The sequence below is a fragment of the Zootoca vivipara genome, chromosome 3 (assembly GCF_965207765.1).
Source record: "Zootoca vivipara chromosome 3, rZooViv2.hap1.1, whole genome shotgun sequence".
Taxonomy (NCBI): Eukaryota; Metazoa; Chordata; class Lepidosauria; order Squamata; family Lacertidae; genus Zootoca; species Zootoca vivipara.
Window position 1 is genome coordinate 11,359,283 of NC_142586.1, and position 14,643 is coordinate 11,373,925.

Below are 14,643 nucleotides of genomic sequence, written 5' to 3' on the forward strand. Positions count from 1 at the left end.
TCCCACGACAGTAGAAAGTGATATTTATGAACGAACGTCTCAGGGAATATTCACACCATACATTCAAAACACATCCAATGCATATTTGCAGCATATGACTTCCCCTAAAGAATCATGAGAACTGTAGTTTCTCCCTCACAGGGCCGCAACTTCCAGCGTCCTTAAGAAACTGTGCTTTCAATTAGCTTTCAGTGTGTGCCGAGTGCCATTTAAATGTATGGTGTGGATCTGCCCAAAGAAGAGCCCTACATAGAATTGTAGAGGTGGGGTGACCACAAGGGTCATCTAGACCAACCCCCTGCAATGCAGGAATTTTTTGTGGGTCTCATACGACCCTGAGATTAAGAGCCTCATGCTCTACTGACTGAGCTATTTTGTCCTGCTCACTATTAGGCTAGTTCATTTATCATACTCCAGAAATATTTCTTTAAAAAACAACACGGCTCAAAGATTAGCATGCAAGTTTCAACATGTGCTGAAACAGAGCCTTTCTAAGAAATGCCAAATAACAGAAAGGGAACTTTAATGTTTGATGCTATTCTTTTGTATTTTACATCAGTATGTAATATTGTGCCAGCAGGGGGCCCTACTCTGGTGCAAAAATCTAACAGCTTCCATAGCACACTTCTTATGCTTTATCACAGCCAGCAGCTGATAACATAGCGACCTATAACACTTAAACTCTGGCAAAGAGAAAACTCAGAGGCCATTCATATATGTATAGCAAGGCGAAGCCCAGACAGTCCACACCTATTTCCACTGTATTTTTGTTCTGCTGGAGAAAGCTGTCTTTGATGCAGCTTAAGAAAGCACTTTTGCATACATGTCAAGTGGCAAGATGTCCAGCAGCCTAGCAACTTTTTTGAAAAATAATAAACGTGGCAGCGACTACAAATCTAGGGGCCTTTCAGCTGAGAGTCTTTGCACTGAATTTGGAGGATGCCACATACAAATATAAACCGGGGGGGGGGGGGGAATGTCATTTGCTGTAAATTGTTTCAAATGTTGCATTTTAAATTGCTGTTACCCTCCCTTGGGACTTTATGGTGAAAAGCAAGCAATAAATCAAATTAATTATAATGCTGGTAATAATAGAATAGAGCAAGAAAACAAAAGGAGAGGCAAAGACCAAGATTGGCACCATGGCTGGATCTAGACACATCAAAGAAGTGTTTCAGTTAAACGCGTTGTAAACTTTGTATGAGAAATCGGGTTGGCAAAAATGGGACTCCACAGCGCCATCTGGTGCCACAGTGTTATAATGTATATACAACGCTTATAAAGTGCTTTTTCCTCCCAATGTAGCTGAGTCCCATGTCTTTTTTAAAAAATAAAATAAAATGCATGAATACATGTACCGGTAAATTGCGCAGGGCATTTCAATAATAATAATAATTCTCCTCCGGAAGCAATTTGTTATGCCTTTTCATGCGAGTTCCTTTTTGTGTGTTTCATATTCTATTTTCTAGGTTATAATTTTTTTAAAATTAGATGATGTTATGTCTTGAACTCGTATAGCCGTTTACTCAGCACATACTCTGTGAAGCAGCAAACACACTGATGGTGCATAGCATGGATTGTACTACTAGATAACCTTTGCGGTCCCTCCCAACTCTACAATTCTATTATATATATATATATATATATATATATATATATATATATATATAAATGTTCCCACTGCGTGCGTGGATGAGATAACCTTTCTCCGTCACCGCTGAACCGAATTGCATCAAATTAGAACAAAGCGTGCCTTGCCCACCAGGGAGGGATCTTGCATAAATTTTCCCCCCAAAAAGCTCACCTTTCACACCTAAAATAATGAGTAAACACAAAAAGTGGCACCCAAATTACACATCACCAGCAGAAGCTCTGAAGACTCCAGCAGCATCCAATAGAAAGGCAGATCGCGTACTGTCACCAGCAAAAGCTCTGAAGGGCAGTGCCAAATAATGATGTCATCAACCGAACAACTGAAACCACCAAGGCGGCCATTACCAAACAACCCACAGAGTCAGGCCGGGGCCAAGGAATGGAGATACAGAGCGGAGGCCTTGGCTCGCATTTAAATACTAGCCCATGCCAAGGCCAACAGACTAGGCCTCGCCTCTACTTTAAAGCCTACAAACTAAGCCTCAGCCCTACTTTACAGACTAGGCCTTGGCTCTACTTTAAAGCCTACAGACTAGGCCTTGGTTCTACTTTACAGCCTACAGACTAGGCCTCGACTCTACTTCACAGACTAGGCCTCGGCTCTACTTTACAGCCTACAGACTAGGCCTCAGCTCTACAGCCTACAAACTAGGCCTCTACTCTACTTTAAATACTATCCTGAGTGGACCCTGGGTGGGGGGAGGAGGGGCCCGAATAGGTCATGGGCTGATGTAGGGTGGGGGAGTCACAGGGTGGGGGGAGGGGGGACTGGATACCTCATGGGTCGTTACAGGATGGGAGTAATCACAGGGATGAGACACAACAACTGGGGGGGGGGAGGAAAAAAACACATAGTCCAGGGAGAACAGACACATCCTCCCCCTTTCCTGGGAAACAAGGACCCCGAGTCAGGCACAGCAAACAATCATAAGAAAACAAAAATAATTAAAACAACAAATCCACGGACAAAGTTCATACATCCAGAAAAGCATATTACATCAAAACACTAACCAAAAACAAGTTATGCCACCATTACCATTCAAAACACAAATGACATTAATACTCCCTCCCCCCAAAAAACCCACAGCAACGCGTGGCTGGGTCAGCTAGTTTTATATATAAAAATAGATACCGGTAGTTGCTGTTATTTCTTCTGCAGATCCTCTTCATGTGTCCATGCAAGATTGTATCATGTGATGAAAGCCATTGGTAAGCAGCACGAAAAGGACCGCTGAAATGTTTGTCCTGTCTGTACCTCTCTCTTTTTTCTCATTCTCTGCCTTGATCCACACACAAACACAGGCCTCAATCGAGACAAGATAAGTCCTAACAACTACATTTCTCATTGAGAAGGCAAAGGCTCTGCTATTATATTATTTCTAAAGTCAAGGGACATTATTTCTTATTTTCCTTATTTCCCCAACCCCAAAGCAGTGCTGGTTTGGACCTTTCTTGTCATAGCTCTTTGGGAATAACATTGAATTGTCATTGAAATTCTACTCAATATTGATTCAGAGCAGATTCCAATGTATAGTTAGTTGCAGGATTCCCAAGCAATAGACCAGTGGCAATTGTATTTCATTTGGCAGAGCTACTGAATGCAAATGAGCATAACGGTCACAAATCCAATACATTCAGGATTGGCACTGTCCATAAAGAAATCCAGTTGCAGCACACTTAACTTAAATTTACAATAACTTATAATAAGTCTAGGCCCTAACACTGTAGCATACCATGCACAGAACACCACACCAGAAGGAAAAGAGATAGAAAGAGAAAGTGAAACCCAGGCTCCTTCTGGCCCTACTTTTATAGTCAGAATGACCTTGACAAAAGAGATAAGAGAACCAATTTAAACCAGCTGTACTCAGCTTCTCTGAAGGAATAACCCAAACATCATGAACCTTCCGCTTGTTTCTTTCACACAGAGAAGCTTCCAGAACCCTCTTTAATTAATTAGAATAGGAAGGATCTCTACACACCAGATCAATACTTTCTGTACTAAGAAATGCAAACTGACAACAACAATAACAGTATCAATAATAATAGTTTTATTATTTGTGCCTCGTCCATCTGACTGGGTTGCCCCAGCCACTCTTGGCAGCTCCTCCCACAGCTCCTCCCCAATTTTTTCCTAGTGCCCAAATCCAAATGCCACATTCTGCTTTAGTTGTGATTAATCAAATATATGTGCCTGCTATGCTCTTCCTTCCCAGTACCACATGAGCTCCAGTCGCAAGTCTTGTGCGCTAAAGTGATCTTTTGGGGGTGGGGGTGGGGGGTGATACACCTCCTGTCCAAGGGTGCAAGGGAGCCTAGGTATGCCTCTGGTGACTTCACACAAGTAATGTCTCCAATGACCTTTTGACTAATGAGGTGAATATGAACATCTCAAGCCAGGTCTGAATGCTCTATACCTATGGTGCCTTTGTAATAAAAGTAGGAGAATTATCATAGCATAAATAAGGTTTTCTACGAATCCCAGGGCACCATATGGTATCCTCTCTCCATCTTGCCTGCCACACAGCAACGCTTGGCACTATTACTGGCCTGCTTTTAAGCCTGCATATCTAAGAGGCATGTTCTCCCTTAAGCATCGGAATGCTTTGTCACATCAAAAATAACAGTTCATCCATCATGTTTGGGAAGCATGTCTGACAAGAAAACATTTACTTTGCTCTGGTTTTCTGGCCACTTGTATCAAAAAGACAAAGACAGCTTCTTCCATCTTGGGGCAGTTCAGATACATTTACTGGACAGATGGTCTAAATTTGAGAGTTTTTTATAAAGTTAATGAGAATGGGGAGAAAGGCGCATATGGGCGCAACCTCTTCTGGAGTCCTTTCCACCAAACGAGAAGCAGCACTCTGCAAGAAAAGCAACGTTCACACTGGGAGATCCTTGGAGGCAGAGCGATGATTCACTCTGAAAGCTAGAAAAGCTACAAATGTGTGTCCAAAAGAAGAGGGGGGCCTTCTTCACTTTCACAAGGGAGATTATATTCAGACAAATGTGTTAACATTTCCAACAAAGAATAGTTGTTTTAGCTGAAGCTGTAACTGCCCCTCTGCCAGGGGAACTCACCAGAAAGCCAGAAAATGTTTCTCTTGGTGTTCAAAGAGGCACCACAAAACCTAAACTTAGACTTTGTTGGCTCTTTTGCTATGCAATGATTGTCACTTAAAATTAGAACTAAAGTTGTACCCCATGAAAAGAACGGCATCTTCTGTAATATCATTCTACACCTCCACAAATGACTGCATTGCCTTTCTTCTTCTCCTGAATGGCTTTGCCAGGACAAATACCTTTGGGAAGCTGGTGGAGAAGGTAGATCCTGGTACAGAGGCCCCTCTATTGTGTTTCCCCACCCAACAACATCCCCCCCAAATGGCCAGGGAAATATAACTGTTTCCCTCTGCTTTAGAGAGCCTTTGTGACATCAGCATTACTTCAGCAACCTCCTTTCCTCGTCTCAGACCTGTTCACACATCCAGCAAACAACGTACCCCACTTTAAGGAAAGGGGTAAAGGCCGCCAGGCTTAGCAAGCCAGGAAATAAAGGGCTTAAGAATTAAGGCAGAGATAGGACCAGCTGCCTACAAAGCACAAGTGGGTGACAGCAGAGGACTTGGCGAAGCAAAGGCACAATCTCCAACATGCAAGGCCTTCACGACATCAAGGCCATACCCTTCAGTACAGATCATCACTATCTGGTGAGCATCTTGCTAACATAGCTGCAAGACAGCTCCATAAAGCTAGTTCCCTGGATGTATATTGATCTAGGACGCAACCAAGCGGTGAACTACACAAGAGGGCTGTCAACTACATTGAGCTCTATCACCAGATGACTGAAAAAGATCACTTTGTAGAACTGAAGAAAGCCATTGTTAGTTACTCACCGCTGCAAGTGCAGTATCTCACTGAGTACTGGCATTTGACGTTGAGAGGGCTGGCACATTGTACCTAGAAAAAGAGAAATACAGCTGAGGTAGGATACACATTTCAGCGAGTCGTCTTCTGTTTGTTGATCAACATATCTGGATTACATAAAGTTGCAGAATACGGCGGTTGCTTTTAAAAACCCAAAAGAAAATTCCTGTCAGTTTAAGATGACAACAAAGCAATTAGCCTATTATTATCATTATCATTATATTATCATATTATTATTATTATTATTATTATTATTATTAAAATTTCTATACCACCCTTTCCATCCGAGGATCACAGGGCAGTTTACAACATAAAACACAAAAATATATAGCATAGTAACAAACAAAAATAATACACCCCCTGCCCCCAGTTTAAAAGGTCATAGATATAGATATATAGGGGGGGTGTCATTTTACATGGTCTTAAAATCTGGCGACTAATTTTCTTTAGTTAATGTATTATCTAAAACAAATTACAGATATAGATTTAGGGTTCTCTTACAACTGCCTGCCTTGAGGCTGAGATGCAGCAGTTTCAGTTAGGTGGAAAGATGATGTAGCCTCTATTGGGGGGGGGGTCAACATTTCTACTCCTGACCCCAGGCTTTTTTAAAGACTCTGGGAGCCAATGTTCCAGAGGAGTGGGGAGCTTCGTTCTTATTGCATCATGTGCCAATTTCATTTCCCTTCCTCAGCTGGGTGGAAAAAATAAGCATGGCTATAATCCTTTCAATCTATATTTGACATCAGAACCAGTAAATTTAATGTTTTATGACTCTGAAATCAAAAGACATTTTTAAAATTACTATATTGGATATGCTCGCAATGTATGACACTGTTCTGTCTTCTCTGAAGTCTGTTGGGATACTTATGAGACAAGGAGGCACTGCCTGGTGTGTGTGTGTGTGTGTGTGTGTGTGTGTGTGTGTGTGTGTGTGTGTAAGTTTTGGGTATTACCTGCTGCTTGAAATCTATTTGCTTCTTTTTACTATAAAGACATTGCATAGAAAACGTGGTTGGCAGCAATTCCTGTTTAGCAGTTTCTGCGGTGGTTTCCTGCTTGTGAGATGTTCTCCCCAGGGGATGCTTGCCTGGTGCCTTCATTACATGTCTCTAAGCTCCAGGCAAAAACATTCCTCTTCTCCCAGGCCTTTGGCTAATTAAAGAATCTATGGACTTTTAATCTCTGTATGTGTGGTGAGGGCACAGGAATTTTGTTAGGGCCCCCCCAAAAAAAAAACACGTTGTTGAAGTTTTTGGAGGAGATGATGGGTAAAAACCTTCCCCAAAGAGGACATAATCGAGGGCAGGCTTTTGTTAGGGGGGCAGGCTTCTGCTGGGGGGGGGCAGAACCCCAGTGAATTGAGTATTTTTAATGCTTTTCAATAATTTTTGAGTATAGAGTCTTTGGCTACACCCATGGGTGAGGAGGTTACAATTTTTGTTTGTTACTATGTTACATATTTTGGTGTTTTTAAATTGTAAACTGCTCTGTGATCCTTGGATGAAGGGCAGTATAGCAATAACAACAACAATGACATTGTTGAAGTGGTTCCCACCATGTGTGAGGCTGAGGGTAGTTGCTCCCTCCCTCTCCTCAAAGCCAGCGCATACTAGAAGCAAAGCCTCACTAGATCTGGGGTGTCAGGCCTGCAGCCTGGTCACGGGCCTAGTCAGCGATCCAGCAGCCAGCTGGGGAGCCCTGCCGGCTGGCCTGCAAATTGGTGTACAGCAGGCAGGCCTGGGTCTGGGGATTCCCTGATGGGGGTCAGGCCCCACCGGCCAGTGGGTCTTGCATGGGTCCCGCCCCTGGAGAATAAATTGAGGCGAGCCCAACACTTCTCCTCAGTTTTTTTGGGTCACAGGGTGCGACGGAGCAACGGCACTTTTTCCATTGGGCCCACCCTCACTTACGGTAGATACATAGCTGCCAAGTTCTCCCTTTTTTAAAGGGAAATTACCTTATGCTGAATAGGCTTCCTCGCGAGAAAAGGGAAAACTTGGCAGCTATGGGTAGATATTGTGCACCCACCTCACAGAACACCACTTCCTCAAATTCCCACAAACTACCTCAGATTATCTTGTGGGGGACTTGTGTGAGGGGAAACTTAATAATTTGGAGTCTCGGGCAGGATTTGGTCAAATGAACAATAAAGATTTTATTTAACAAAGGAATTTTATGACACAAGTGGGTAAAACATAGGATACTTCAGATTATAATGTTATTTCACTCCACTGCTTTCTCATATGTTGCACAGCTGTTGGTGCTTAATACTTTTGGTTCTTAAACAAGGTGGTACTTCCTGTCAGTTACACACCACTTAGAGTGACAGCCCTACTCCTGAGGTACTCCAGGTAACAGACCCAAGGGATCTCCCCACCCCTCTTAACTGGTTTGGGAGTCTTCTCTTTTCATCCCTCCTGACTGGAATGAGTCCTAAGTCGACTGTCTCTTTACATCTTCTACTTCTCCTGGCTCAACCTCAGCCTCCCAGTTAATTCCTGGCCCAATTACTCTTACAGGACACCACACACTGCCCTTCTCACTAAGCTCAGAAACTTCTTTCTCTAGCTTGTGATATATTCCTCAGAGTGGATGTTTCTACCCAGAATCAACTCTCTCTCCTCTCACTCCCTATCTTCCTACCTATCTCCCAACCTACTCCAAACTGTCTCTCCAAATCAGGGTGGATGAAAATCAATGTTTTTTTTTTAAAATATATATTTAAAAAATCGGATTTTTTTAAATTTAAATTGGATTTTTTAAAATAAAAGGCTTTTTTAGGAAAATCATTCAAAGGTTATTCCATCATGAAATAAAGATTAGTTTTTTAATTATGTAGAATAAGGTTGTATATGTTTAATTTTTTGGGTAAATAAATTCCATGAATCCACTCACAATTTCATGCTCTTCCAGAGGTTTTTGTAAGATTATTGGGCAGTTTCTCTGCTTACAAGATATTATCACAGATGCTTGGTTTACTTTTGCAGTTCTCAAAACTGAATTTGACTCAGCAGAGATCACAAGCCTCTTCTTCACAGCAAAAATGTTATAACATGAACAGAGTTAAGAAAAAGACCTTAATCCTATTGTTCTACAAACCTATGAATACAGAATCAACCCCTTCAGTGCTAAGTTTCAAGAAGTTCAGTGAATAGAATAGAAACAATATTTTTCTGATTGTTTGGAGTGGACAGTATTTAAGTTTTTCATGTGTAGGCTGGGCTGACAGTCTAAGTTTATATATATATATATATATATATATATATATATATATATATATATATATATATATTGTTTCACATATATACAACCTGGTGGAGGGGATTCCAGCACTACACTCCAAGAGTGTAGGCTCAGGTTGTATAAACAATATATATTGTTTTTGTTTAACCAAATTAGTTAACAAACATGGATGTTTGTTTAAGCAAATAACATATGCTGTAATGTTATTGTTTCAGTTGAATAAATCTATTTAAATTGTTATTAAGGTAATTATTATTTTTCTCCTTCCAAAGTACAACAGAAAAGTTGTCCAAATATGAATGATTAACCGATTAAACTGGGGATAAAAAAACTAAAATGAAAAGTTGCTATTCTAAAAATCTTCATCTACTTGCATATTAAAGTTATACCAGCAAGAATCAGTCTTTATGTAGAAAACTATGATTTAAATCAAGCCTTCCTGACTAGTGATTTAACTCCCCCTCCTGGAACCCCGGCCAATCAGAGGCTGCCGTTTGTTAACCGTTTGCTGGCAGGGAAAAAGAAAAAGAAAGCAATTGAGGACCCAACCTGCCCAGCAAAACAAACTTTTTCATCACACAGGGCCTTGGCACTCAACTAGTCCTTCTCAAAGCCTGTGCGGCACATACTGAAAGGTGAAGCCTTGCTGTTTCTGGCCTACATGAGTAAGACTTCAAGACCACAAGACCACTGGTGATTGTGACCTCAGGCTGATCCTGGCTTGACTGAGGGAGGGAGGGAGGGAGGAGAGAGAGAGAGAGAGAGAGAGAGAGAGAGAGAGAGAGAGAGAGAGAGAGAGAGGTCACTATGACCTCATTCAGTCTCTGTGACCTCATGGTGATGCTGCCTGCCTGAAGGTTAGGAGAGAGGCTGTGACAAAAGATGGTACAATTTCATATTGGCTGCAGACACTCATTCTCACATGTAAGCTTCCCTCCTCTGTGCCAAAATCGCCAAAATCAAGAGGTCTCCCATGGAAGTTGCTCGCGTAGCCTTAGAAGTGCTCCACACATGTTTGAAAACTGTTTATGCCAACAGCAAATGACCTCCATCTGAAATGTCAAATTATTATAATGAGACCTTCTCCGTAAACTTCCTGAGCGTTTCTTTAGTTGCCTTTGTTTTAAAAGGGAGGCAGTAAAATCCACAGATGCGGACTTTGAAGACCTCGTGATGAGTCTTCTCCCGCCCCGCACCCTTGATCTCAGATGGTAAAATCCACTAATAAATGTGAGCGGATGGAAGGTCTATTTGTTGTCCTGTCAAGTCAGGCCATGCGGAACAAACCAAAAGGGGGAAAGGAGGAAAAAAGAAAGAAAAAAAGCCGAAAGCAACCAGGGAAGGAGCTAATGATGTGAGCTTGCCTCTGCCAAGATGCACTTATGAAAATCGCCTGTGACATTTAAGGAACCTAATGATGCGACATTTCTTTTTAACTTTATTGTTCTGTCCGAATCAGGTTTTACAAGTGGAGATCACATTCCCAAGATAGCACTTGACTTATGCAGATTTATGCACTTGCTGCGATGCTTCTTTGTGCAGCAGATAACTGCTTACCAGAAAAGTCACAATTCATGTTTGATCATAGATACGAGGCAAGTGTTGACATTTCCCACATGGTGGTGGAACGCCTGGGGCTCTCTGAGCAATGGTGTTTGCAGCACACTGCCATTATCTCCTTTTGCCTTATTTCCCCTCTTCACTACTGATTTTCTGCAGAACGGAATAATAATAATAATAATATTTTTATATATCACCTTATACCAGCAGGTCTCAGGGTGGTTCACGGGATAATCTCTGTGAAACCCTCGGAGCTGGACCTCAGTGTCCGGGCTGAACGATGGGGGTGGAGTAAGATCAGCACACAAGGTGTGTGCGATCTTTATTGTTTCTTAAGCTTGCAAACCACCTTGCACATTGAAATATAGAAAGGCAGCATGCAGATGAAAAGTGAAATGAAAAAAAATGAAACAAAATTGCTAAATGCACAACAGTGCTAAGAGCCCTTTCAGAACGGTGTTTTGCCCCAGGTGTATGCTGCAACATATTCTTGACACAGGCCTCTCCAAATGTCCCTTTTATTGCACATTCATGATGGTTTGTGCTCAGGATGCTATCTGGCCTGTCATACATACAGTAGTCCCTCTCTCATTACTCATTGCAAGCAACTGTGGAAGTTATGGGGCAGTCCCACTGCTTCATTTCCAATTTGTGCCTTTCCCATAACTTCCTGCTGAAATCCTAAAACGTTTTACACCACAAATGTTCTGATTCATTTCCCCCCTTGCTTTTGTTGCACTATAGCCCCGTGTGTGTGTGTGTGTGTGTGTGTGTGTGTGTGTGTGTGTGTGTGTTGTTGATCACTTAGATTTGCACAAAACCAGAAAACTCCTGAGAATTTATAATTGCCTGTGTGCTTTTGTACACTTTTGGGGCACCTGGGAAATTTAAAATAGCAACAGCAATATGTGTGCATTTGTCCTGTTGGTACTTAATTGGCATAATACAATCAACAAATGAGAAGGCAGGGATAAGCACAAAAGGGAACATCTACTGGAATGAATGGGGAAGGATGAAGTTTCTCCTTATATACAAATTCAAATATATCCCTTTCTCAAGCTCTGGGAGGAAGACCTTTCATTGCCTACAGACAGCCACCCAATCTTAAACAACTCCTCACCCACAATAATACAACCACCAGACTTAACATGGACACTGGTACCAGAGCCTGCAATAAACCCAGATGCCAACTTTGCTGCCACATACACCCGGACAACATCATTACTGGCCCCAACAACATCCAACATACCATCTCAGGACTATTTAATTGCTCATCTTCTAACATTGTGTATGCCATCAAATGCCAACGGTGCCCTTCAGCTCTCTATATTGGACAAACAGGCCAAACCCTACGCCAAAGGATAAATGGACATAAATCTGACATCAGGAACCATAAGACTGAAAAACCAGTAGGAGAACACTTCAATCTCCCAGGACATTCTATACAAGATCTCAAAGCAGCTGTTTTATTACAGAGAAATTTCAGGAACAGACTGGAAAGGGAAGTTGCTGAATTGGAAATCATTACCAAGCTTAAAACCATGGAAGCACCTGGGATGAATAGAGATATCAGATTCTTATCTCATTATGCATGATCAAGCTTTCTTTAGCACCTCAGCCCAGGACTAATTGCAGCCATCAGCAGCCATTAACACCCATCTACAGGTTTACCACTCCCATCAGCCCATCTCCCATTCCCACCCACCCCCACCACCCTCTGTATATATATAGGGTCTGACACTTCTGTTTCTAGTGTATCTGAAGAAGTGTGCATGCACACGAAAGCTCATACCAAAATATAAACTTAGTTGGTCTTTAAGGTGCTACTGAATGAATTTTTTTTATTTTGCTTCGACTCAGACCAACACGGCTACCTACCTGTAACTCAAATATATGTAGGTGTGGACTAGTTTGGCCTAATTCAAATGCAGGGCAAGTGGATTAACAGAGAAATAATACTCTGATGTGGACAGGCCCATATATATGATCAATTAATATCCTATAAAACATGAGCCAACGGGACAACAATATGTTTAGAGAGTCATTTGTAGCTTAATTCTGTTAAATGCCAAACTTATTTGTAGCATACATAATATTTTCTTAGCCCAGTGACTCAAACACAGTAAATACTAAATAAATGATCTCTTTCTTCAATGACCTTTATTCATTTGGACCTCCATCCATGGGGTTTATTCTCATTTGGTACATATTAGCATTCACTAGGTCTGAGTCATGGCGCTAAGAAAAGATTGTGCTTACTATAAATAAGTTTGGTCATTTTAAATAGAATTACGAAAGACACGTTTAATTAATATATTCCTGCCCAGTTAGTGGACAGGTGGGCATTTTCCAATCATAGCTCTGCAGTGATGAGAAAAGCCACACCGAGTACAGTGGTACCTCGGGTTACAAACTTAATTCGTTCTGGAGGCCCGTTCTTAACCTGAAACCATTCTTAACCTGAGGTACCACTTTAGCTAATGGGGCCTTCCGCTGCTGCCGCGCTGCCAGCACACGATTTCTGTTCTCATCCTGGGTCAAAGTTCTTAACCTGAGGTACTACTTCCGGGTTAGTGGAGTTTGTAACCCGAAGTGTTTGTAACCACTGTATGGCGGGATTTTCCCTTTCCCCCAACAGCTGAAAAACAGAAGCACCTCAAAACATGGACCTTGTAGCAAACGCTTACATCAGGCATCCCCAAACTTCAGCCCTCCAGATGTTTTGGCCTACGACTCCCATGATCCCTACCATAGCTAACAGGACCAGTGGTCGGGGAAAATGGGAATTGTAGTCCAAAACATCTGGAGGGCCGAAGTTTGGGGATGCCTGGCTTACATCCACATTACTTCAGTTTCATTGCTTGGCACCATCTCATACTTGGGGATTGTGCCACTTTCCCCTTTGCTAATCCTTCATTTTCCGGCCACACAGACACAATCTTTCCGGCCACACAGACACAATCCACACAGACACAGACACAATCTTTTGGCTGAAAGATGGTATATAAAGATAACAAAACAAAACCATTTCTCCATGCCATTTCTGTTCCAATCTACATAAGACAGTAAACAAAATTTCAAAATAGAAAGTGCTTTGGTGCTTAAAGGGCACAATACAGCATATATAGCAGCATCCAATAGGTGCCCCAAATTCCACCTTAAAAACTTGAGGGCTGTTGAAATACACATCTCTGCACTAACAGATGCGCTTGTTGGAGATGCATCTGAATCTTGTACAACTACGTAGTCATGCAGGCCACATGACCTGGAAGCTGTCTGCGGACAAACTCTGGCTCCCTAGGCCTATAGAGCGAGATGAGCGCCACAACCCCAGTCTTCCACAACTGGACCTAATGGTCAGGAGTACCTTTACCTTTACTCAGTCCCAGTACAAATCAATTTGTCTGGAAAAGCCCTGAGCTAAAAGTAAAATAAGAATGGTTAACTTATCACATCCTCTTTACAAATCCACATCATAGTGAACCAGAGATCAAGTGCCTTATCATGAGATATATCATGCTGAACCAGCTATTGCACCTTGATAGGTAAAGGTAAAGGACCCCTAGGCAGTTATGTCCAGTCAAAGGTGACTGTGGGGTTGCGGCGCTCATCTCGCTTTGACACCAAGGGAGCCGGTGTTTGTCCACAGACAGCTTTCCAGGTCATGTGGCCAGCATGACTAAACTGCTTCTGGTGCAACGGGATACCGTGACGGAAACCAGAGTCCACGGAAATCCCGCCGCAGCGGTACCTATTTATCTATTTGCACTGGTGTGCTTTCAAACTGCTAGGTTGGCAGAAGTGCACCTTTGTAGTCCTATCCCAAAAGCGAACTTTTAACAGAGCTGAACTGGAACCAGAGCAAAATAGATAATGGCTTGACTTCTTGGCGAATGTTCAGAGCAAAGCAGAACATTCATACCACTGCAATGTACATTTGGTACTCTCATAATATTTTTTGTGAAAATCAAGATCATGCCAAACCATTGCATCTAATTCTGTCTGCTTTTTCATGATAGCACTACTTGTGACAAGTCTCTCTTGAATGTGCTTGGTTGGCAACCTACCATTCTACCCCTTCAGAGCAAGAGGCTCTGAAAAGTATGTGTACGTACTTGTACAATGGTTCGTGCGTACACTGTTTATAATTCATCTACAAATTTTGTATGTGCAATGCCTAACACCTACCATCAAAATAATGAGAAGCAGTGGGCCGCAATGGGAAATATTTGATGCATTTAAATTTGGACCTAA

The 14,643-nt window shown here is 42.0% G+C and overlaps 1 long non-coding RNA gene across 1 annotated transcript in view; it reads right to left on the minus strand.

Moving 5' to 3' along the window:
• Positions 1-14,643, minus strand: part of LOC148686162 (uncharacterized) — a 345,039-nt gene that overhangs the window by 301,871 nt on the left and 28,525 nt on the right. The window contains exon 2 of the long non-coding RNA XR_015948848.1: positions 5,553-5,616. This is a non-coding gene — a long non-coding RNA (uncharacterized LOC148686162). The remainder of the gene's footprint in view (positions 1-5,552; positions 5,617-14,643) is intronic.